The sequence below is a fragment of the Panthera onca genome, chromosome A3 (assembly GCF_046562875.1).
Source record: "Panthera onca isolate mPanOnc1 chromosome A3, mPanOnc1 haplotype 2, whole genome shotgun sequence".
NCBI lineage: Eukaryota > Metazoa > Chordata > Mammalia > Carnivora > Felidae > Panthera > Panthera onca.
The window spans coordinates 99205219-99228504 of record NC_138341.1 but is presented as its reverse complement, the minus strand read 5'-3'; the positions used below and the strand labels follow the sequence as shown (position 1 = coordinate 99228504).

The 23286-nt window shown below is 39.2% G+C and overlaps 1 protein-coding gene and 1 long non-coding RNA gene across 2 annotated transcripts in view; one reads left to right on the top strand and one right to left on the bottom strand.

Annotated features, from left to right (window-relative positions):
• Positions 1 to 23286, top strand: part of MACROD2 (mono-ADP ribosylhydrolase 2) — a 2034677-nt gene that overhangs the window by 1714694 nt on the left and 296697 nt on the right. The window lies entirely within an intron of this gene.
• On the bottom strand, positions 14228 to 22500 carry LOC132664902 (uncharacterized). The gene is made up of 3 exons (XR_009603900.3): positions 22392 to 22500; positions 15330 to 15470; positions 14228 to 14763 (listed from the first exon to the last, which is right to left on the bottom strand). It is a non-coding gene; the product is annotated as an uncharacterized LOC132664902 (long non-coding RNA).

Below are 23286 nucleotides of genomic sequence, written 5' to 3'. Positions count from 1 at the left end.
TGATTAGCAGTCACCTTGCACCATGGGAGAAAGAGACTCTAATTAAGTCTACTCCATGAATATTTTGATTTTCTGGCATTTAAAGGAGAGGATGGTTGGGGAGGAAGAGTAATAGGCTGTTTTTCTTGTCTTTTATTGTGCCACCAAAGTTTCCCAAACCATAATGAAACCTGCTAGACCAGGTGTTGAACACAGATGTCTGAAAGAAGCATATGAAGCCTAAAAGTTTTCAGAGAACGGAGAGGTCACTGAGAGCTGAGATGAGAAGGGCTTAATGAAGAAGTTCTCACTTGAATTACCCCTAAGAATCTGGACTGAATCTAGAGAAGGAGGAAGACCCAGCTCTCATCACAACTCACTTACCAGCTCCTTCAACTGTGCTGATCTTTCTTTTTTTTACTTCTAGTGAACCAAGACCTCCTAATCTCCATGCTTTCTAACCGCCATGCTACAACCCTCTTTCTCTTCTATTTTTGCCTGGCAATGACTTTGAAATCACCATTCTCAGTCAAGTTGAAACTTTCTTCAAAAATATTCTTGGGATCTTTTAGCACCTCTCTGACATTTTGGGTCCATTGTTGTTGTTGTTGTTGTTGTTGTTGTTGTTGTTTTAAGCTGCCAAGAAGTCTGCATGTACTGTCCCCATCAAAACATTTGCCTCTCAGTATTGAAATTCACTCTTTAAATCTTGATTCCCTCCAGAAGGACATTTTATCCATTAGTCTTTGCATAGTGCCTGGCACATATCAGTTATCAATAAGCATCTGTTTATTGAGGGAGGGAGGGAAGAAGGGAGGAAGAGGATATTATCTATATGAGAAAAGAGAAGAGAAGCAGGAATGATGGGGTGGCCAAAGACCATGAAAGGCTGAGGGGACTAAATTTTAGTGCTGACGTCATTTTCTTCTAAATGTGTCAGATGATGTATATCTTTTCCGTGGATTGTGGATTGGGACATTTACCGTCTTTGAAGAGAGATAAGAAATAGAATAAATCCAATATATTTACCAGTGATAATTTGTTAGATTCCTGCATAAGAAGGAATTTGAGGGTTTCAGGGGTCAAATAGATTTATCATGTGTCAATATAAAACAATTTTTAGAGTTTTATAAGGGATTGCAAATCGCTTAAAAAATCAAGTTTTACTTGGAAGAGGGAATTACCAGAAAAAAGTCATTATTGCAACAAGTAAAGTTCATTTTTAAATGCTATTTTAATTTTATTTAATTCATTTTGAGAGAAAGAGAGAGCATGCACATGGATTGGGGGTGGGGCCAGGGAGAGAAGGATATAGAGAGAATCCCAAGCAGGTTCCACATTCAGTACAGAGCCTGACACAGGGCTCAATCTCAGGACCGACCTTGAGATCATGACCTGAGCCAAAATCAAGAGTTGGATGCTTAACCGGCTGAGCCACCCAAGCACCCTGTAAAGTTTATTTGAATAGGTTTAAAATATCAGTCTACACAGTCCCCACTACATATAAGGGAAAAGATAAACCAGCTGAAAATAGAATAGGTAGATGGAAGAGGCTTTCAAATAAATGTTACAACTATTAGAATACTTACAATTTGTTGTATATATATATATATATATATATATATATATATATATATATATATATATATTAGTTCACTGATGGGGCCCACATGTAAATAATAATGTTTTACCCTGAAAATAAAATACAGAGCATACACATTCCTCTGAACTCAGTTTGAAGATGGGTTATTAGACAGCTAAGGTGGGGAAAAGGTTGTATATTTGACATTGCATTTTGTGTGCCTTATAGCATCTTTCCAGGATAATACACAATTTTTTATTTGATGCTTTTAGAATGCTTGATGGATGAATAATCTGGATGTTGTAATAATTCACTTCAATGTAACCTATCTAGCAATTCTATGTTCTGTGCTAGACACTGAAAATGTGATGGTAGATAAGATATGGTCTTTTCCATCTATGGACTAAAATTAAACAGAGAGAACATTTTGGAACCAGCTCTGAGAACTCTATGTTCTGAACATACCAGATTGTTCACTTTTCTCTGAACATCTCAAAATACATTCACTTCTCTGTGATTCTGCTCGTGTTTACACACTTAGATTTTGAGCCTCAACATGCCTTTCTCTCAAATTACTGTCTCTATGCAGAGTTTCAAAAGCCAATTTAGAAATTCAAGTAAGAATTTCCTAAGTTTTGCTTTCTGTTCTACTCTGTCATGCCCATTCCCAGAGGCCATGGTCTCCATGACAAGCTTAGTTTTAACAAGCAAAAGAGGAATTATTGGGAGGGAAAATCAATTAGGTCAATAGCTAAACATGTCCTGTTGCATGGTAGTGTAAACAGCTGACTGCTAGCCATTTGCATAAGGGATCTAAGAAGTATAAAAAATGAAAACAAGAGGACAGAAGGCTTCACCTTCATAGCATCTGAGGTGGATTTTGAAGGAGTAATCTGCTTTGACAGGCAGGTACATTGGGGATGGAACACATGAGCAAAATCATGAATTGGTAAACGTGCTTTGAGATGTGAAAAATCTCTTGAATGCCATAGACTGTGATCCTATATTCCTCCAAATATAAGCAAGTTGAAAAAATTGTCAGAAATATGGGAAAAAATAAAAATGCCTACTTTTTTTTTGATGTACATAATATGCACAAAGTTTCTGAAAATGAACTTGACCCACATTTGCTCAAATAAATTACCTATCTTTTCTCAATGAATTCCATGCCATATGAATGTGGAGAGAGGAGGGGGAATATTTTATTATTAAAATATGAAACATTTTTTAAATCTTAATACTTAATAATGCTTTTTACTAAATGGGTGATGCTAACTACTGACGTTTGTCACATGATGTGTTATAATGGATTTACTGCACACTTAGCACATGCCGGTGATTATGCTGGATACCAAGGGACATTGCTCAACAGGACAGACTGGGCCTTAGCTTCTATAGCATGGAGTTACTCAATAAGCATAGGCAAACAAAAACTAAAGAGATGACAGATTTTGATGAGATCTGTAAAAATAATAAAATAACAATAGCACTATGACAAAGAACAGCAGGAGAACTTCCTTTAGACTGAGTAATCAGCAGAGATTTCTAAGAGAATGTGATATTTAAAGTCCAAACTGGGGTCACCTAGGTGATTCAGTCATCCAGCATCCAGCTCTTGATTTCAGCTCAGGTCATGATCCCAGGGTCATGGGATCAAGACCCACATCAGGCTCAGTGCTGGGCATGGATACTGCTTAAGATTCTCTCTCTCTCTCTCTCTCTCTCTCTCTCTCTCTCTCTCTCTCTCCTCTCCCCCTCCCTCTGCCCCTCCCCCATCTCATGCACTCTCTCTTTCTAAAATAAAAAAAAATTATCAATTAATTAAGTTAAAAATGAAGTGCAAACTGAAGAAGGAGTTGACTCTGTGAAGAATCAGGGAAAGTATTTCAGGCAGATGGAAGACCCAGAAAACTTCTCCCCAGGTTGGAATAGCCCTGGTCATTCAAGAGACTAACTGGAAGCCACCCCAGCTAGGTGAGTGAGCCTCGGGGAGGACAAGTGGTCTGCAAAGATACTGGAGAGTCAGGCAAGGAGCAGACTCTGCAAGGTCTTAAGCAGAAGCATAGCTAAGAGCAGGGGACACACTGCTTCCCCTAAGCACATTATCCAAAAGTGGAACTTTTTAATGGCTGGTGACTACAAGGAAGAGAGGCTGGAGGGAGCTATGTGAGATTTACAGTGGATATGTCTTGGGATGGAGTCTCTGTTGTGAGCAGTTCCCTACTGTCGAAAGGCAGAGGACCCCTACTCATCCCCCTGTCGTTCACCATTTCCATTAGCACCCACAGTACCACTACCATAACCAGCCTGGGAGAAATAGCTAGAGCTTGGCCTGTAGGCTGAGGTGGGATGCTTCTGATTCCGAATGTAGTGGAAAAGCATAGTGGTTTTAAACAGAGGAATTCATGACCAGATATACATTTTTAAAAGATCTCCATGTGTGCTATGCGAATGGTTAAGGGGCAGGAAGAAAGCATGTAAGAAGGACATCCAGTAAGGAGTCTATTGCAACAGCACAGGTTTGGGGAGATGGTTGGTAGCACTAAGATAGGGACAATAGATATGATACATAGTAGATAAGTTTAAGATATACTTTGTAAGTAGCATAGACAGCTTTTGCAGGTCACTTTGAGATGGGGAAGAGCAAAACAAAGGAAGGAATCAAGGATGATTCTTAGGAGTTTGAATTTAGGAACAGAACACTCTGTGGTGTTAGGATTTAGTGAGATATAGATGACGAAGGAGAAAAATAAAGTTCCATGTTGGCCAGGCCAAGTGTGAGATCTCTGTAAGATGGCTAAGGTTGGCATATGGATATAGAAGGTGGGCACTGTCATCATGATCTGAATGTCAAGGTATAGATTGAACTAGAAAAATGCATTCAGAATACACCAGCGTATGGATGGTATTTAGACTCATGGGCTGGATAAAAGCACACAGGAAATCCTTTCTTTTTAGCAAAAATAGTTCATGAGTTTAGACATTTTAACATCATGAACCCAGCTCTTTCCCCTGTAAAATGCCTCCCTACCTTGACAGCATGTTATATATACAGTAAATAACTGGTATCTGCCTTCTAGGAACACAGTCTAAAATGGATCCTGATGGGGGTGCCTGGGTGGCTCAGTTGTTTGAGCGTCCAACTGGGTTGTAGCTCAGGTCATGATCTTGTGGTTTCCTGAGTTCCAGCCCTGCCTCAGGCTCAGGCTCTGAGCTAGCAATGTGGAGCCTACTTGGGATTCTCTCTTCCTCTCTCTCTCTCTCTCTCTCTCTCTGCCCCTCCCCCCATCTCATGCACTCTCTCTTTCTAAATTAAAAAAAAATCAATTAATTAATTAAAAAATGAAGTGCAAACTGAGGAAGGAGTTGACTCTGTGAAGAATCCAGGGGAAGCATTGCAGGCAGAGGGAAGATCTAGAAAACTTCCCCCAGGGTTAGAATAGCCCTGGTCATTCAAGAGACTAACTGAAAACCCATTAGTCTTTCTCTGTCTCTCTCAAGATAAATAAACCAAAAAAAAAAAAAAAAAAAAGTTAATCTATGTTCACATTTAAAAAACAAAACAAAACAAGACAAAACAATAGAACCTGTTGACATAAGCAAGGGAGCTTCCCTTTTCATTCTTGTCCCTCTGAGCCTTCATAATAATAACACGTATGAGTATTACAGCCTGCAGGGACTTTTATATTTATTATCCCATTTTTTTGTCCTTGAACAATCCTTGAAGTGCAAAGGACATGTGCAAGCTCTTGTTTGAGGTACTGAGCAGCTTTTTAAGTATATTCTTATTCCTACTTTTTAGGAGATAAGAATGTAGGCCCTAAGAGTTAATTAAGCAACGCCTCTGGAAGATATCACAGAAGTAGTGACTGGGATAGGCAGAGGGAAGATTCTTCTAATTCCAAGGCTCCAGGGATTCTAGTTTTGGATGGGACCTTCCTGGATGTATCAACTTTTCTAAGAAAACAGAGCGCCAATGGAGAGCAAGAACTCAAATCTGTCAGAATTGGATCAAACCTCAGCTTTCCATTTGCTAATTGGGTGAGCTTGGAAGTAACATGGCCTGTCGGCCTTGATTTCTTAATCTTTACAGTGGGGATGCTAATATCCACCTCTCAGTTTGTAAATATATGTGTCCATCCATATATCCAGGCTTCCACTAACCAGTTTACTCCTTCATCCACCAGCGTATAATAAGGTACCATGTGCCAGGACCATTTTAGGCATTGTGAATGCATTTATTCAGAAAATAAAGCCACTGCCCTCCTGGGACCTTTATCCTTCATAGGAAGTGATCAATGACCAATCAATAAATTAATATAGACTAGAACATGAGATAGTAATGCGAACTGTAGAGAAAGTAGAGCAGTATGGAGGGTCACGAGTAGTTGGAGAAGGCTTCTCTGAGCATGGAGGCTTCTCTAAGCAGGCACCTGGACTGGATAAATGAACTAATATAGAAAATGTACTTATCATGGTGCTTTACACCCATTACTGAGCCATGGAATCCCAGAAAAAAGGAGAGTTAAAAGCTGACATGGGTGATGTCCAAAGAAATGTACTCACTGCCCAGCCTAGAGAGAGCCTCAGCTTTTGGAGTTATTTCATCCCACTGGCTAAGTTATGACATAGTCTCTGGCTGCTTTTGCTGATATCATTGATGAATTCAACTGCTATTTTTCTGATTCTGTGCCCAAGAAACATCTTCGAATCATGATTTAACTTCTCATGTAAACCCACCCACCTGGAAAGAACATTCTGATCAGACAGACTTCAAGTATTCAGCTTCAGTTCTTAGCTACTTCTCTTATATGTTGATACAGAGATGCTCTAATTATGATTTGGTTTCCTGTGTAGCTTGGCCACATGGAGTGAATGTGGACTTTGATTATTCCAGTTCCTGTGACAGCTCTTGCCCATTGTAGGTTAAGCATCTGGCATTTTGACTGAACACATTCACCTCCTGAATTTAGGTCATAGTCATGCCTGGCACATAGTAGGTACTTAGTAAATGTCCACTAACTAATAGATGGAGACTTCTCCCAGGCCCATGGCAAAAATCAGATTTTCAAGGGTAAATTCAGCAGGGGGATAATGACTGCCACCCTACAGGGCCCCCCAGGAGCTAGCCTGCCCAGGTGTGCCAGGCATCTAACCACAGTCACTGCAGGAACTGGGCACACAGATTTTTGTACATCAATAATGGCTTTAAACTTCTGCCTCAACCTATTAATATCAAGGTTGAGGGAGGGAATGGAAAAGTTAAGTGGGATAACAGGAGGGGAGGAACACTGATCCTCCACTGCAGGTGAGTCCAGTTGCCAGGCAAATTCAAAAGCAGATGCACTTATATTCCTGGGAGCAATGTTTCCACTCACCTTCAGAGCCCTGGCAGGGGAGAGGTAAGGGGCTGAGGTGGTGGGACTTCTTTGGCTCCTGTAGAAGGTGAGGAAGTACAGGGTCTCTAATCATAATGATAATAACAATATGATTCACTTAAGATTCAGCAGGCACTGCATTTCATACTTGATACCTATCACTTCACTTAATTTTACCCTGCAGGCCATTGCATATATCAGCTGGAAACCTCTCTTCCCTTTGATTCAAACCCACATTTTCCAGAAATGTTTAATGAAGGTTTCTGGCTTTTTGGCTAAATAAACATCATGCATGAGTCCATCGGTTTCTCTGTGATATCCAGCCCAGTAATTTCTCTTATCTCTCTGAGCCTCACGCCAAGAGATAGTGCTTGTATCCTGTTAGGTATGCAGGAGGATCTTGCTGTTTGCTACCAGCCAATTCATTTCTCCTGTGGCTCAGTTTATATAACCCTTCTTGAGGAACGTACTTGATGGTTGGCAGCTGATGGAAATTTCCATTCCTCTACCTTCTCCCTCACTCCCTTCCCACACTCACTGCTGTTTGCTCAGTCTCTGAAGCCCAGCCGAATCTAGAAGCTTCAACTCCACCCAGGCACTAATCAGTTGAGAAACCGAATAAATATAATTGAGACCCCATTGTTAAAGGTACCATTATTGTTTTCTTTCATCCTAGGCCAGGTTGCCACTTATTTTTTTTTTCTTGAATGTTTAGTATCCCTGGAAAGCCCCAATACATGAAATTTTATGTGAGGCATCTTAATTATATAAAAATAATTTTTTTCTTAATTCTCTCAGTAAGTATATGTTTCTTTGACCAAATTAATTAACTATAGGAGGTTTCATATTCCTTTTTTCTTTTTTTGGACACACAAAAAAAAGGCAGCTGTATTAGATTAGTGGTTTTCAGTGTCTTTTAGGTGGTAAAGTGCCTGCAAGCCATGATGCTTTGTGGAATACCATAACATTTTAACAGCCAAAGCTAGACTTAAGATAGCCAAACATACAATTTTGTGACATCCCAAATACTATCCTAGATATGATTCTAATAGAGGCAAAAATTAGTACACATGGAGATATGAATCATTCATTCATCTATCAAATAAGTGTTATTAAGTATCTTCACAAATGTTTCTCAAACTAGCCTTCACCCTGTGGGAGGAGTCCTTTAACATATAGCATTCTGGGAGGTGCCTGGGTGGCTCAGTCAATTGAGCATCCAACTTCGTTGCAGGTCATGATTGTATAGTTCATGAGTTTGAGCCCCACATCGGGCTCTGTGCTGTCAGCTCAGAGCCTGGAGACTGCCTAAGATTGTGTGTCTCCCTCTCCTCTCTCTCTCTCTCTCTCTCTCTGCCCCTCCCCCTATCGTGTTTTGTCCCTGTCTCTCTCTCAAGAATAAACATATATATATGTATATATACATATATGTATGTATATATCATGATGTATATGTATATATCATGCTGGGCTGCTGCTTGGCCCCATTCGGTATTTTAATAAATTCTCAGATGATGCTGATGATGATACTGCTGATCTGGGAAACATTCTTTGAAAGCCACTGGCCTACTCTATTTTGGGCTAGGGGTTGGCAAATTACAGCTCAGGGGCCAAATGTGATACATCCTCTTTTTGTAAATTACATTTTATTGGAACACAGCCATGTCCATTTATTTATGTATTGTCTATAGCTGTCTTTGTGCTGTATTGGCAGAGTAGTTGGGACAGAGACTATATAGCTTGAAAAGCCTGAAATATTTTCTATCTGGCCCTATCCAGAATAAGTTTGTAACATGCAGGTTGTCAGGACAAACTCATACAAAAGTATCATCTAGTTCTCTCCTCCTGGACTTACATTTTAACATGGTGCTAAAAATTTAGTGAGATTTAAAGGAAAAGTATAAGAGAAAGTCATAACTGACCGATTCTATCTCCGTTATTCATAACCTTGTTATCCTTTCTTTCCTTTAAGGATCCCTTCTCCATTCATACCCCGGAATCCTAGCCAATGCCACAATCTCTTCAAGTCAGCATGGTCAAAATACGCTCCAGACTGGCCTTTCCCTCTCAATAGTTTCTGCCTCCAGTGTACTCCAGAAAGCATTTCAAGATGAGATATCCTAAATGTAGCATTTAGATGACAGTCATCTCCAGAATAAGATTCTGCTGTTCCAGTTTACCACATGCGACACCACACACTATGGCTATCTTATGTACCATCTGTGATTTCCTGTGGTTGCAGGGTGTGCTTTGACCTGCTCAGAAATGGAGATGGTAATGAGTTTTACCAGCAGGAGTGGCAAGGCAAGTGTTCTACACATTAGCACAGGCTCTGCCACTTTCCTCTTTTTCTCTCTGACCCAGGCAAGAGCCACTTCACGCATTTCATTTTGCTGCCAGCCTCTGGAGGCATCTGCGTTAGCAAGCCCATTAAACTCTCCATTGAAACCATACCAGTGTATTCACCGTCTTCCGAATTATTTATTACTTATCTTCTGTTATAAGTAATGCATTATTTATATTAGCTCTTTATTAGTTATTTATTACTAGTATAGTTACATATTACTAATGACAAATTATCTCAACACTGTGTCTTGAAACAATAGATTTTGCTTAATCTCATTTTCTATAAGGCAGGATTTGGGGAGTGTTTTCGTGGGTGGCTTTTGCTCAGGGTCTTTCATGAGGTTATGGTTTAGGTGTCGATCTGGATTACAGTCATCTGAAGGTTTGACTAAGGCTACAGGACCAGCCTGTAGCCGAAGGCTCACTGTACAGCTGACAAACTGGTGCCAGTGGTTGGCTGTCGGTCTCAGGTCTTCACACGGATCTTTCCTTCTCATGCCATGGAGGTCAGCTTCTCACAGAGGAAGTGAGTCAAGAAAGCGAGGCATAAGCCACAGTGTCTTTCAAGACAGAAACTCAGAAGTCACATACTGCATCATTTCCATGTTATCTTTGTTGTTCACAGGTCAGTCCTTATCAAAGTGGAAGAGAATGACACAGGAATATGAATAGCAGGGGGTAAGCATCATTGGAGGCCATTTTTAAACCTGGGCACCACATAGTTTTAACTCTTCCCTACTCCAGGCAGGGACTTTTCTTCACCATTTTCTCCCTTGGTGGAATGTTCTCTGTCTCTCTCTGTCTTTATCTCTCGCTCTCCCATTTCCTGAATCAGATCATCTTTTAATGCTCTCATCTTGGTTCCATCATACTGTGACATCTCCTCTGAATCCTTTAGCCTGAAGAAACTGCCTCTTCCTTTGTTCTCCTGTGGCCTCATTATCCTTAGTACACATTTTAGCAGGTACTCACACATAAGAAATAATTTTTATTCACAAATGAAATAGTCGAAAGCTCAGCTCTTCCTGAGCAAGGAAATTCTTTAATATTACTACAAAAATCTGTGTGAGACATTGGGAAAAAAAAAACAACTTTAGAGATTGAACTGTATTGTATTACATAATGTATTATGAGTAATATTGATGTGGTACATTTGGTATAATGTAGACATCAGTATCTACCAGAGCAGTACTACTCAAGCTTAAATATCCATATGCATCATGTAGGCATCTAGTTAAATGCAGATTGAGATCCAAGGTGACGCTGATGTTGCTGGCCCATAATACATACTTTGAGCAACAAGGTACTAGAATACTAGAAGATGGACATAACATAGAATATCAATTGCAAGTAGATTGAAAAATGGGGTGTCTGGGTGGCTCAGTAGGTTAAGCGTCTGACTTTGGCTCAGGTCATGATCTCACAGTTTGGGAGCTCAAGCTCCACATCAGGCTTTGTGCTGACAACTCAGAGCCTGGAGCCTGCTTTGGATTTTGTGTTTTCCTCGCTTTCTGCCCCTCTCCTGCTTGTGCTCTCTCTCTCACATTCTCTCTCTCTGTCTCAAAAATAAATAAACATTAAAAAAAAAAAAGAAAGTAGATTGAAAAAGAGAAGTATTGAAGAGAATCATGGCTATATTCAATCACTAAAATTGGCAAGGCATAAATACTTGAAAACATGAATCATACATGTATTTCTTTATTATTCTGTTGTGTTGTCCCTTATTTTTATATGTACACATATGTCTTGTCTCCTCCAGTCTTGATTATAGGTTCTTTTGGATCAAGTGTGTTCATGTCACCCACAGAAATGAAGCATAGATTTTTCCTGAGTTAGGTACTCAGTAGATGTCTACTGTTTGATTGCTCTGCTGCTGATTAATCCCCATCATTACTTCCCCAAACATTTCTGTTTTCAGTGTAGGGGACTCAAAATGCCTTCTCACTGTAAATATGAATTTATTTGTTTTATTTACATTTATTTTAAATACATAATACAATTCCTCATAATAAATAAAACATTAACTAGTAGGCCTAAATACACACTAAGTTAAATTAACATGATCAAATTAATAGAAAAAATTCTGATGTAGTTACACCCCAACCCAATTAAATTAAAATCTTTGTGGGTGAGCCCAGGTAGAGGTACTCTTTAAAACTCTCTGGGTGATTCCAATATGAAACAAAAGTGAAGTCTAATTCATATCCTACTAAATTTTAAGATATAGTAAGTATATTTTTATTAGTATGCCCCAAAGCATAGTTTTATAATATGTAACTTGGAAATATCAATGAAGACCAATTCAGAGAATTTTTTTTTCTTTTTTCTTTTTCTTCTTCTTTGTTTTGTTTGTTTGTTTGTTTTTTGTTGTTGTTGTTTTTTTGGCTTACAGGACGTAATTGAATCAGTTTATGAATTAATATAGATAGGCTATAATATTTTTTGTAATCCTGGAGCAATCTAACTTTAAGTAGTGTGGTTTGTTAATCAGACAGAACTTATTGATGTAGGTTGTACCTTTTTCTTTTTTTTAATTTATTTTTAACGTTTATTTATTATTGAGAGACAGAGAGAGACAGAGCATGGGCATGGGAGGGACAGAGAGAGGGGGAGACACAGAATCTGAAACAGGCTCCAGGCTCTGAGCTGTCAGCACAGAGCCCGATGTGGGGCTCAAACTCACTCACCATGAGATCATGACCTGAGCCGAAGTCTAATGCTTAACTGAGCCACCAGGTGCCCCCGGCTGTACCTTTTTCTTAAAGTAAATATATCAGATCATTTTGCCAAATTATTCTCAACATTTTAAGAACATGAAGACATGTTGCAAACATTTTGTGTGTGCTAGTCAAAGTCAGTCTCACCTAGGACATTGTTGGGGCACCTGAGTGGCTCAGTCAGTTAAGCATCCAATTTAGGCTCAGGTCATGATCTCATAGTTCCTGAGTTCCAGCCCCACGTCGGGCTCTGCAGAGCCTGGAGCCTGCTTTGGGTTCTGTGTCTCCCTCTCTCTCTCTCCCTCCTCCACTGACACTCTGTCTTTCTCCCTCTCAAAAATAAATAAACATTTTAAAAAATTAAATAGGACATTGTTAAATGCCTGCCTTATAAAGGTTGTCATCATAAAAAAGATCGTGGTCATTTAGGAACATTTTAGTCAGAAGAAAATAATGTCACTTATTTTTGCTTACTCAATGTCAGAAACTATAACAGGTAAAATAAAGACAGCCTAGTACTGTTAATGGGACCCTGAACATAGAGTCAGAATACTTGGCATCTCTTTGAAGCTCTGCCTCTTTCTATGTAACCCTTGGAAAGTCTCTTAACTTCTGATGGTCTCCAGTGTTTTATTTGTAAAATGAAGGTATTGAAGTAGAAGGCATATAAGATTCTTATAGCTGGAAAGGGGTAAGGTGAGAGAGCAATGTGCTTTGAGTGCTTCCAAGTCAGGCACTGTGTGAAGTGATTTAAAATAATTTTCATATAACTCTCAAAAACTCAAGAACTCTATAGAGAATTTTCAAGTGGGTGGACATAAAAATCACTAGATTGTTAAAGGAAGCCCATGAAAAAAATCAGATAACACAAAATAAAAACACATTAATTTCTTTTGTTCCAATTCCCTCATAGAAAGATAATTTTATACAACATGAATGTCAATGAGTTTGTTCCATAGATGAGAAAAACTGAAGCCCAGAGGTACTTCCTGTTACTGACATATGACAGCACACTGATAGGTGATGAGAATTTGTCCAGTTGAATCGTACAATCCTTTACTTCATCCAAAAGCTTTATCATCCTCATAACTCAGCATTTTATTCTGCATCAAGGTGGCTCTAAGATTTATATTCATGGTAACTTACAATGTCTGAAGCTGGTATGTCAGGAAGATTGTCACAAGTGGCCCAGGATCTGATACGTGGGTCTGGTGTTACAAATCCAGATTGGCATACCAAGGGCTGCTACCACTGGTACCGTCTAACTTGAATGCCTTTCTGGACAAATATTTTGTAACTGGATTCACAAAGGATTTTAATTCCTTCAGATTAAAAGTTGTGGTTCATCTATTGCCCTAAAAGTTGTAAACAGTAAATTACACAATGACACAGTCATGTCATACATACACATATACACATGCATATAATCATACATAGTACATTGCACAGAAACATCACTGGTACCATGCACTCATCTGATCCTGGGGGAAGGAATTAACTGTGAAGGCGTAAAATATTTGTTCAAAGACAGGACCAGGGAACAGTTAATTAAACATCATTTCACCTGGGGGTAGTAAAGCTATGCCCAGGTGAGATATGTAGCTAAAATCCTGGTAAGTTGAACCAGGAGACTGCGATAATCATACAGTGAGTCAACAAAATCAACAAATAATTATTAAGCCTCCACCACATGTCAGACATTTGTTAGGCACTGGGGATATAATGATGATCAAAACTGTCCATGATCCCAAGGAGTTTATATACTAGTGAAAGGAGAAAGATACCAAATTTATAAAACTTAAAAAAAAAAGTAAGATCACATTAGGCATTGACTAGTATGATGAGGAAGATAGAGAAATGTGATAGAGAATGAAGAATGAAGGGTAAGGGCGGTCATGGAACTATTCTTCTTGAACCGAGATTCAAATGATGAAAGGTAGCAGTGTCAGAAAAATTGAAGGGAAAAGTGTTTCAAACAGATGGAGCAGAAAATGCAATGGTCCCAAGATGAGAATGAGGAGCTTCTGCAAGAGGAGAAGTTTTAATATCACAGGCTTTTGAAATCCTTATTTCGCTCATTCCTTCATTCATTTATTTATTGTTTATTCATCAAAATATGTATTGAGCACATACTATGAATCATTTACTTTTCCAGACATATTTCCCTGGCCTTGTGATACTTACATTTTCATGGGGGACACAGACAAGAAGCAATACGTAATAAGAAAATTATGTAATACATCAGAAGATAAGAGCATAAGAAAACAGAAAACGAGCCTCAGGAGAACCAGGAGTGGCCATGGGAGTGGTCAGGGAGGGCCTCACTGAGAAGGTGAGACAGGAGCCAAGGCTTGAAGCACCTGAAGGAATTAGCCATGCACATTCTGGGAAGTGGCAACAGCAAGCACAGAGCTGTGTTGGAAAAACAGCAAGGAAGCCAGTGTCGCTGGAGCGGAGTGAAGAGGAAAGCAGTGGGAAACATGATCGGTGAGAACCTGATCATATACAGTAATGCCAGGAGTTTGGCTTTCCCTCTGAGAGACATAGGTAGGCCTCGTGGGGTCTTCACTCGCATTCTAAGATCAGTGTGGGCATAGAAACCAAGGAATTCCATCCCAAGTGATAGGAAAAGCACCTAGGAAGGCTGGGCTTCCCATGACGTGGTGAGACCATGAGAGGCAGGTCCACCACGTCCGTGCACGGTGGTCCTGGAGAGGGTGGTGAGGAGGAACATCAGGCTGACTCCTACAGGTGGCCGTGACTGCAAAAGTGAATAACAGTGCTTTTTGAGAAATTATATGTTATTATTTTTTAATCTAGGAACCATTTGACTTTCCTAAAATGACATAACAAGCTATTCTCTAGAAGTAAAATATAAACTTCCTGTTACTGAGCCATGAAAAAGAAAAGTACCTGAAGCAGTCCATAAAACTTTAAATTTCAGCAGAGTGCTAATTTAATCAGGGAAACCACAGCATTTTTGCTGTCTTCATTAAGCATGTTATATGGTCTCTGAGAAATCTGACTCTGCATCCAGAAGGGTAGTCATACTCTCCTTTTATCTCTAACAGATGTGGGCATCAAATGTTTATGGGCATGAAAAAGGCCTTCCCATTAAAGGAGACCCTGTCAAGGAGCAGGACTTTTTTTTTTTAATGTTGTTTTATGCACAAAACATTTCTTTTGAAATCACTGAGGCCACATAAATGTTAAAGAAGCAATGTAATATTTTCATAACATGTATTTGTCTGTCGCTGCTGTTTCTTGCAGAATTTGTCCCACAGTGATCTTTGGGTTAGTGGTTTCTAAGTAGCCACCAGGACTGACCTTCTGGGGGCCTCACAGACAGTGATGCATTGATCCACAGAGACCACCTTTGGGGCTCCTGCTTTTGGCGAACACACAAGCCAAGTTTTCTTTTCCTGAAGTTATTTTATCCATCCTTGCCACTTCCTTCCACAGTCCTTTCTAGAAACAGAATTAAATTGCATTGGGAATAACAAGGAGGAAAAATAATTCACTCATATTTTATTGTTTTAATATATTACATTTGTATCACTGCTGATTTATGTTCTCTAATCCGTTGTCCCTCTGTTTTGCATTCTCCATGTCTAGTGGGGGTGTTGAATGAGAGTAACCAGTAAATAGGCTTGCAGAGAAGAATGTGGGGAGTGGGGAGATGTGGGGTGAGGTGAATCAAGGCTTGTTTTCTTGTTGATCTTTTACTTTGCTTTCCAAAGCAGGGGATAATGATTGCATACTTCTGATCAGCTACAGGGAGGGGAGGTAATCCCCAGTACTTATATGTTGCATATTATCTGTTAATTGCTAAAATAAAAGGGACAGTAAAAAAAAAAAAGTGCTTTATATAAATGGAGATCTCTGGACACTTGACAATGACACACTTCTCAGTATATTGAGAATCATCTTTTTTTCTCCCCAGACTCACCCAGCCTTGATTGTCATGTTAGCCATTTTCACTTCTGCCTGCTTAGCACTGAGCAGCTGCTGGCCTTCACAGGGAGAGAGAGCCCCCAGTTGCTCTGAGCTCCTTGCTGGGTGTAGTGATTGCCTGCACATCCCATCACGACTCCGGTGGGGACCCCAGCTCAAGGAAATTGAGTGTGCTTTTCCTTACTACTACGTTTTGCTTTTGTGCTTTGATTTCACAGAGAAAAGAAAAGGTAGATAATAGAATATTTATTCTTGGCTGCTGGCATACACTGCATTCCTACTGGCATGCACTTTCAATCCACTCCTGACAACTGGCATGAATCACTCTCTGTTTAGAGTAATATCATGCTTGCTTGAGGTTTCTTAGGCAAAAACCATGAAGGTCCCCATTTTGCTGGATCCCCGTGTGTCAGTGATTAAGAAAGAATAATTTTGACAAGCGGGTATCTGACACCATTTTCTAAGTGTCACCAGCAGTACTCTTCCCTGAGGTCCCTTGGGTTGCAAGCATTTGATTTGGATTTTTCCTACTCCCTTTCTTGAAATGCATGACTAAGAAACCTCCACTTTCTCCCATGATTCTTGGTTATTCTCTTTGAAAAAGGAAGCAAAACAAGAATATTATTGTCAGAATATCCCAGCCCTGTTGTTTGAGGATGCTACCTTCCAATTTAAAATGACTGGTCATCCAAATATTGCTTCTTACACATGTACTTGTTAGAGGATATAGAACAGACCATCATTACACTTTTTCTTAAAAAGACTAGAGGGTAAATATGTTAAGCTTTGCAGGTCATATAGTCTCTGTCACAGCTGCTCAACTGTATTGAACTGTAAAAGCAGCAATAGACTATGTATATAGCCATGGCTGTGTTCCAATAAAACTTTATTCACAAAACCAGATGGTTGACTGCAGTTGGCCCACAGGCAGTAGTTTCCTGAACTTTGGTATAGATGGTAATTCTTGGAGCTTTGGGGATAACCGCTTTCCGTCTGCTCTTAGTTAAGAAGATGTTGCCAAGGGTCCTAGTGGCAACCTCCCCACCAGGAATGGTTTCTTGTGATCTAATTGCACATATTGTTGTTTTTTTTTTTTTTAACTCTATTTGCTCTAGACCCATCACCAACAAAGTAGGCAAGAGCCAGGGAAACTGTTGTTAAAAAAACAGAGGGTCCAGAAGCCCAAACTCTCTAAAGTTTAGCTTTATTTTGTCATCCAAGCTCAGAAAGGCAGCTCTCATTTTGGCTCCCCATCCCTGTCTCCATTGCTCGCTTACTCTATTTCAGTCCTGGCAAGCTGAGATCCCACAATCTTCGAACCTCACATTAGCAGCATCACTGGCCCCAATAACAGGAACACCATCCATGAGCTAGCCCTTTGACAATGCAGAAAGCTTTTCATGCGCCTTACCTGATGTGATCCTAGCCCAATTATTTGAGGCCATTATTATGATTATTATTTTCATTTACTGTGTTTACTAATAAAACAGCCCTGAAGAAGTCGAGGGACTTGTCCAAGATTCTGCATCAAATTTATTTCACCTTCAGGTGACTCAGAGATCTCTGACTCTTAATTCCTTAATTCCTCTATCTAGTGCTGTTCCTCAGTCCTGCTTCACTGAGGATCTGGCTTTTGCCATTCCTGTTTCATGTCTTTTCTGACAGATTATCAATACCCTGAGATGGAACACTCCATTCTCTGAAAAGAGGAAGAAAGCTACAGAAGACTATCCAGGATAAGAACGTTTTTAAATATATGGTGTTAGGGGCGCCTGACTGGCTCATTCAATTGAGCTTCCAACTTCAGCTCTAGTCATGATCTCACGGTCTGTGAGTTCAAGCCCCATGTCGGGTTCTGTGTTGACAGGTCAGAGCCTGGAGCTTGCTTCAGAGTCTGTGTTTCCCCCTCTCTCTGCCCCTCCCGCGCTCATGCTCTCTCTCAAAAATAAATAAGCATTTAAAAAAATGCTACCAATGGTAGCAGGAGACAAGTCTTTGGTCAAGAATTTTCCAAAATATAGAATTCTTCCCTCTTCCCTTAGAGTTAAGCAAGACCAGTGTTACCCAGGGTCTGGTCCGGTCTGGGATAGGTTTTAGGAAACCGGAAGTGAGGTGGCGTTACCCAAGCAGTGTGAGAAGACAAACACAGAAGAAAATGGTGATGTTGAAAACTCATAGTCCATGGAATCCAGGAGACCAAAAGGGAAGGGTGAAAATTTTTAAGACTAAAGATTGGGGCACATGGGTGGCTCAATCAGATAAGCATCCAACTCTTGGTTTCAATGCAAATCATGATCTTGCGACCATGGGTTCGAGCCCCGCATCAGGCTGTGCGCTGGCAGTGCAGAGCCTACTTGGGACGCTCTATCCCTCTCTCTCTGCCCCTTCCCCACTTGTGCTCTCTCTCTCAAAAGTAAATAAATAAACATTTAAAAAAAGACTAAAGATTAAAGCAGTTGATAAAGTTCAGTTGTAGCAGTAGGAGTCATGTGCTCGTAAGCACACATGCTTCCACACACAAGTGGTACCAGGGTATTCTCCTTGGCCTAAGTTAGTGTGTTGACCACAGACATCAAAAAGAAACAACCAGCCAATCAAACCAAATTCTAGGCCAGCTGCTCATCTTTCTTCCTCTTTACCCGGGAGCCACATCCAGAACACCTAAGACTTGACCTATCTAAATATGCAAGTTTTTCTCTTTCCTTCTTCTCCTGTTGCCTCAAGTAGAAAAGTGCATCAGAAATTCTTTGCTCCACTGAGAAGTCCTTGGCTTCTGCCATTCACTGGTTTTTGTTTTTGTTTGCTTGTTTGTTTGCTTGTTTGCCACTCACTGTTGTTTACACAATTATCTCACATCCTCTGCTAAAGTACATTTGAGCTATCTTCTTCCAACAGCTACTTTTTTATAGCTGAAGGAGAAAGGGATCTGAAGAAAAGAGAAATAAGAAGCCAAAGGCCAAAGATGCTTAAGGATAGGCTCTTTTTTGTTAAGAAGAAAAGACAAACAAATAAGCACCATTGTTTCTAAATGAGAGATAGAGATTTTAGGCATGATTAGGTTTTTAACACAATCTCCATAATGAATCACTTACTCTGAATCAAACAACATCAGTGATTTTCTATAAAACTTCTATAAAAGTCCTGGGATACACCCAGAATCTTTGTACAAATATTTGCCATATACTTTAATTTTGGCTAATAAATATGCATATATAAATACATATATTCATATAATATAGATATACATATGCATTTAATAGTATATACTGTATGTACATGTGTATATGTATATGTATATATATATGTATAGGTATATGTGTGTGTGTATATACATATATATAGCCTCTTAAAATTATATGTGTATGAGTATATACTCCCAAATTTTTAAACTAAAAAATTTGAAACTGGCTTAAAACTCCCAAATTTTTGCAATTAAATGCTCATGAATCTTAAACAGATCAAGAAGTCTTCTAGTGAATTGGAATTCTGCTCTACTCAATGATGTGTTGTAATTACATACATGTTTTTACAGTTATAGGAAAATGCCAGTTAAGGTGTTGTTTAGGACATAATGTCGAGTTTACAAATTTATATTAGAAATTAATTTGTTACTTTGGCTTCTTTGCTGGAAAATCATTTTATGTTTAAAATGCCATCATTCAATTATTTTGTAAGATGACAAAACCGAATCCAATTAGATTATTTTTATTTCTTAATGTAGTTTTGTGGGGTTTTTAAATGCTTATTTATTTATTTTAGAGAGCGAGCATGAGTGGAGGAGGGGCAGAGAGAGAGGGAGAGAGAAATCTCAAGCAGGCTCAGCACTGTCAGTGCAGAGTACAATGGGGGGGCTCGATCTCACAAACCATGAGATCATGACCTGAGCCAATATCAACAGTCAGACGCTTAACTGACTAAGCCACCCAGGTGCCCCTTTAGTGTAGTTTTTTGTTTTTTGTTTTTTTTTTTTTTTTACATCTCCTAACAAAAACATTCTAGGACACAAAAGAATTTGCTTGTCACTGTTTCTCATATATAGGGTTTTCTTTTTTTTTTAAGTTTATTTATTTATTTTGGGAGAGAGAGAGAGAGAGAGAAAGAATGAGTAAGGGAGGGGAGAGAGAGAAGGGGACAGAAAATGCTTAGTGGCCTCTGTGCCTACAGGAAAGATCCCAATGTGGGCCTTGAACTCGCAAACTGTGAGATCATGACCTGAGCCAAAAGTCATGTGTTTAACTGACTGAGCCACAGAGGCACCCCTCAAATTTTCTGCCCATTTTTTAAATGTTTACTTATTTATTTTGAGAAAGAGACACAGGAGAAAGAGAAACACGGGAAGGGCTGTGAGAGAGGGAGAGGGAGAATCCTAAGCAGGCTTCACGCTCTCAGCACAGAGCCTGATGCAGGACTGGATCTCATGAACCATGAGATCGTGACCTGAGCCAAAATCAAGAGTCAGATGCTTAACCAACTGAACCACCCAGGCACCCCATTCTGCCCAATTTTAATTTAAAAAAAGTTTTTTTTTTTGCTATGAGTTATAGGGCTTATTATATATCCTTAGCATGATTTTTAAAAATGAATTTGGGGACCATTCTTGAGCACTATTTAAAAATGTGATACAGTGCTGTCTTTGTCTTGAATAGGCAAATGTATATGTCAGATGTCAGCTCTGCTGAATAGAACTGTATTTCCCTTGGTCAACTAATGCAATTCTGAACTTACCTTAGATACTTTTTTTTCTTTTTTCTTTCCTAATTAAAAATGTAACTCATTTTTTAAAATTTTTTTTAACGTTTATTTATTTTTGAGACAGAGAGAGACAGAGCATGAACGGGGGAGGGTCAGAGAGAGAGGGAGACACAGAATCTGAAACAGGCTCCAGGCTCTGAGCTGTCAGCACAGAGCCCAACGCCGGGCTTGAACTCACGGACCGCGAGATCATGACCTGAGCCGGAGTCGGACGCTTAACTGACCAAGCCACCCAGGTGCCCCAAAAATGTAACTCATTAATGCAAAATAAAAATCCACAAAGGATAACAATATTAAAATATACATCATATTACATATATAAATTACCATGTAAGAATTTTATTGACTTTATGCCAGAATAAGAGAAAATTAATCAGCACTGTATCTCTACAAAAGTTTTGGTCATTTAGAAAAGAAGTAGACAGCATTTGATATTTTTCTGTCTACAAGATTTGCTAGTAAATCAAACAATATTGCCATACCCATGTTGCATATGTTTTGTTAAAGTGACTCTATCAGCACTTCATCTCGAGACGCTTGCTAATTTCTTATAGTATATATCTTAATTAAATAATGTTGACAATTAGTACCATTTATTGAGAGCTTATTGTAATGCCAGGTCCTAAAGTAAATGCTTGCTGCTTTTGTTGTTGTTATAGTCATTTCACGGTCACAATCTTAGGAGGTAGATCATTTTATTACCCCCATTTTATAGGTAAAAGGACTAAAGACTGTTTCTCTGCCTCACTCAAGTACATCATCCAATAGTAACAGTTTCATTAAGATTATATATATGTTTTTTAAAGTATCACTCCACAGAATATATTGTCCTTTTTACTCCAAATTATGCAAGGTATTACAGCATTTTACATTTTTTAAAAATATTTATCTATTTTTGAGAGAGAGGGGGAGAGAGCATAAGTGGGGGAAAGGTTAAAGAGAGAGAGGGAGACACACAATCTGAAGCAGGCTCCAGGCTCTGAGCTGTCAGCACAGAGCCCAACGCGGGGCTTGAATCCACCAACCATGAGATCATAACTTGAGCTGGAGTCAGATGTTAACCTACTAAGCCACCCAGGCACCCTGTATTTTACATTTTGAAAGCACAGATGGTAAATAAAACGATTGTTTGTCTTCATTCCTTACAGATTCTTTCAACCAGCCCATAGGAGTGATTACTATTAAAAATAATACTTAAGGGCGCCTGGGTGGCTCAGTCGGTTGAGCATCTGCCTTCAGCTCAGGTCATGATCTCACCCTCCATGAGTTTGAGCCCCATGTCAGGCTCTGTGCTGACAGCTCAGAGCCTGGAGCCTGCTTCAGATTCTGTGTCTCCCTGTCTCTCTCTGCCCCTCCCCTGCTCATGCTCTGTCTCTCTGTGTCTCAAAAATAAATAAAAACATTAAAAAAAATAATACTTAAAAACTTTCCCCAAATATCTGCTCAAAAAGAAAAAAAAGTTTTCTGATCAATTAATATCAATGTTAAGTCTTCTTTCACAAACTATTGAAGCAAGACTCTCTCCTTTGAGTGGTTTTATTCTACAGCAGATGTCTCACTCTCCAGACCCATGGATTTTTCAGCCAGTTTAAACTGTTTAAAAAATGGCTAATTCTAAATATGTGTTCACATTTTGATTACAACCAAATGTTCCAGACCCATCCCTGTATTTCACAGACTTACTTGGAACAGTGCCAGCAAAGCCAGCTGGAGAGCTGCTGGAGACCTGGGGAGGTCAGCAGGGAGTGCTGCCTTTTGTACTCAGCATTGAGTTTTTTAAGATCCACCAGCTTCAGACTCTACCACCAATTCTGTTTGTGGTGTTTTTAAAACTTGGGGGTGTTTTGTTAAGTCACCTTATTTTTTTTTTCTCTCATCACGAGGCAACTCTTCCCTTAACGAGCAATAACAAAGGAACAGAAAAGAATAAAATCTAACAGTGAAAGCCATCAACACGTTTTCTTTTCTGAGCACCACTTTTTCAGGCATTATTCTTTATAAAACATCATAGCAGGCCCTTCCTGAAAAGAAAGAGGAAAAGAAACTTTACATGATTAGGAAAGAATGGGAATTGAAGATACTGAAAAGTGTAGCAGGAAATGAAAATATAGTGACAGAAGAAGAAAAGTAATTCTTTGTTGTCCAAAACATTATTTTCTGTAACCTGTTCACACTGACTTGTGTGTGTGTGTGTGTGTGTGTGTGTGTGTGTGTGTGTGTGTGTATTTCTTGCCATCTCATTCTGGTGTTAAAAAAAACAAAGTATTACTATGATCAGCTATGAAACAGCACTTCCTGAAGAGATAATCTCTTGGTTATAACTATTTATTTCTTAATTAAATACTAAATGTATCCTCTGAAATAGTTACAGTGGTGTTTAGTGTGCCCCTTTAACTTTAAGGGAAGAAGTAAGATTTTTGAAAAATTTTTAACAAGAATCATGTCTTTTTGAAGAAGGACAAGGACTAATAACTAGAGTTGTAATTTCTTTTTCACCATAAGCCCAATCAATTTGATTTCTTTTTCTCCTAAGTTAAAAAATGAGCTGAGGCCAGCAAAAAGTCATAACTGGGTCACT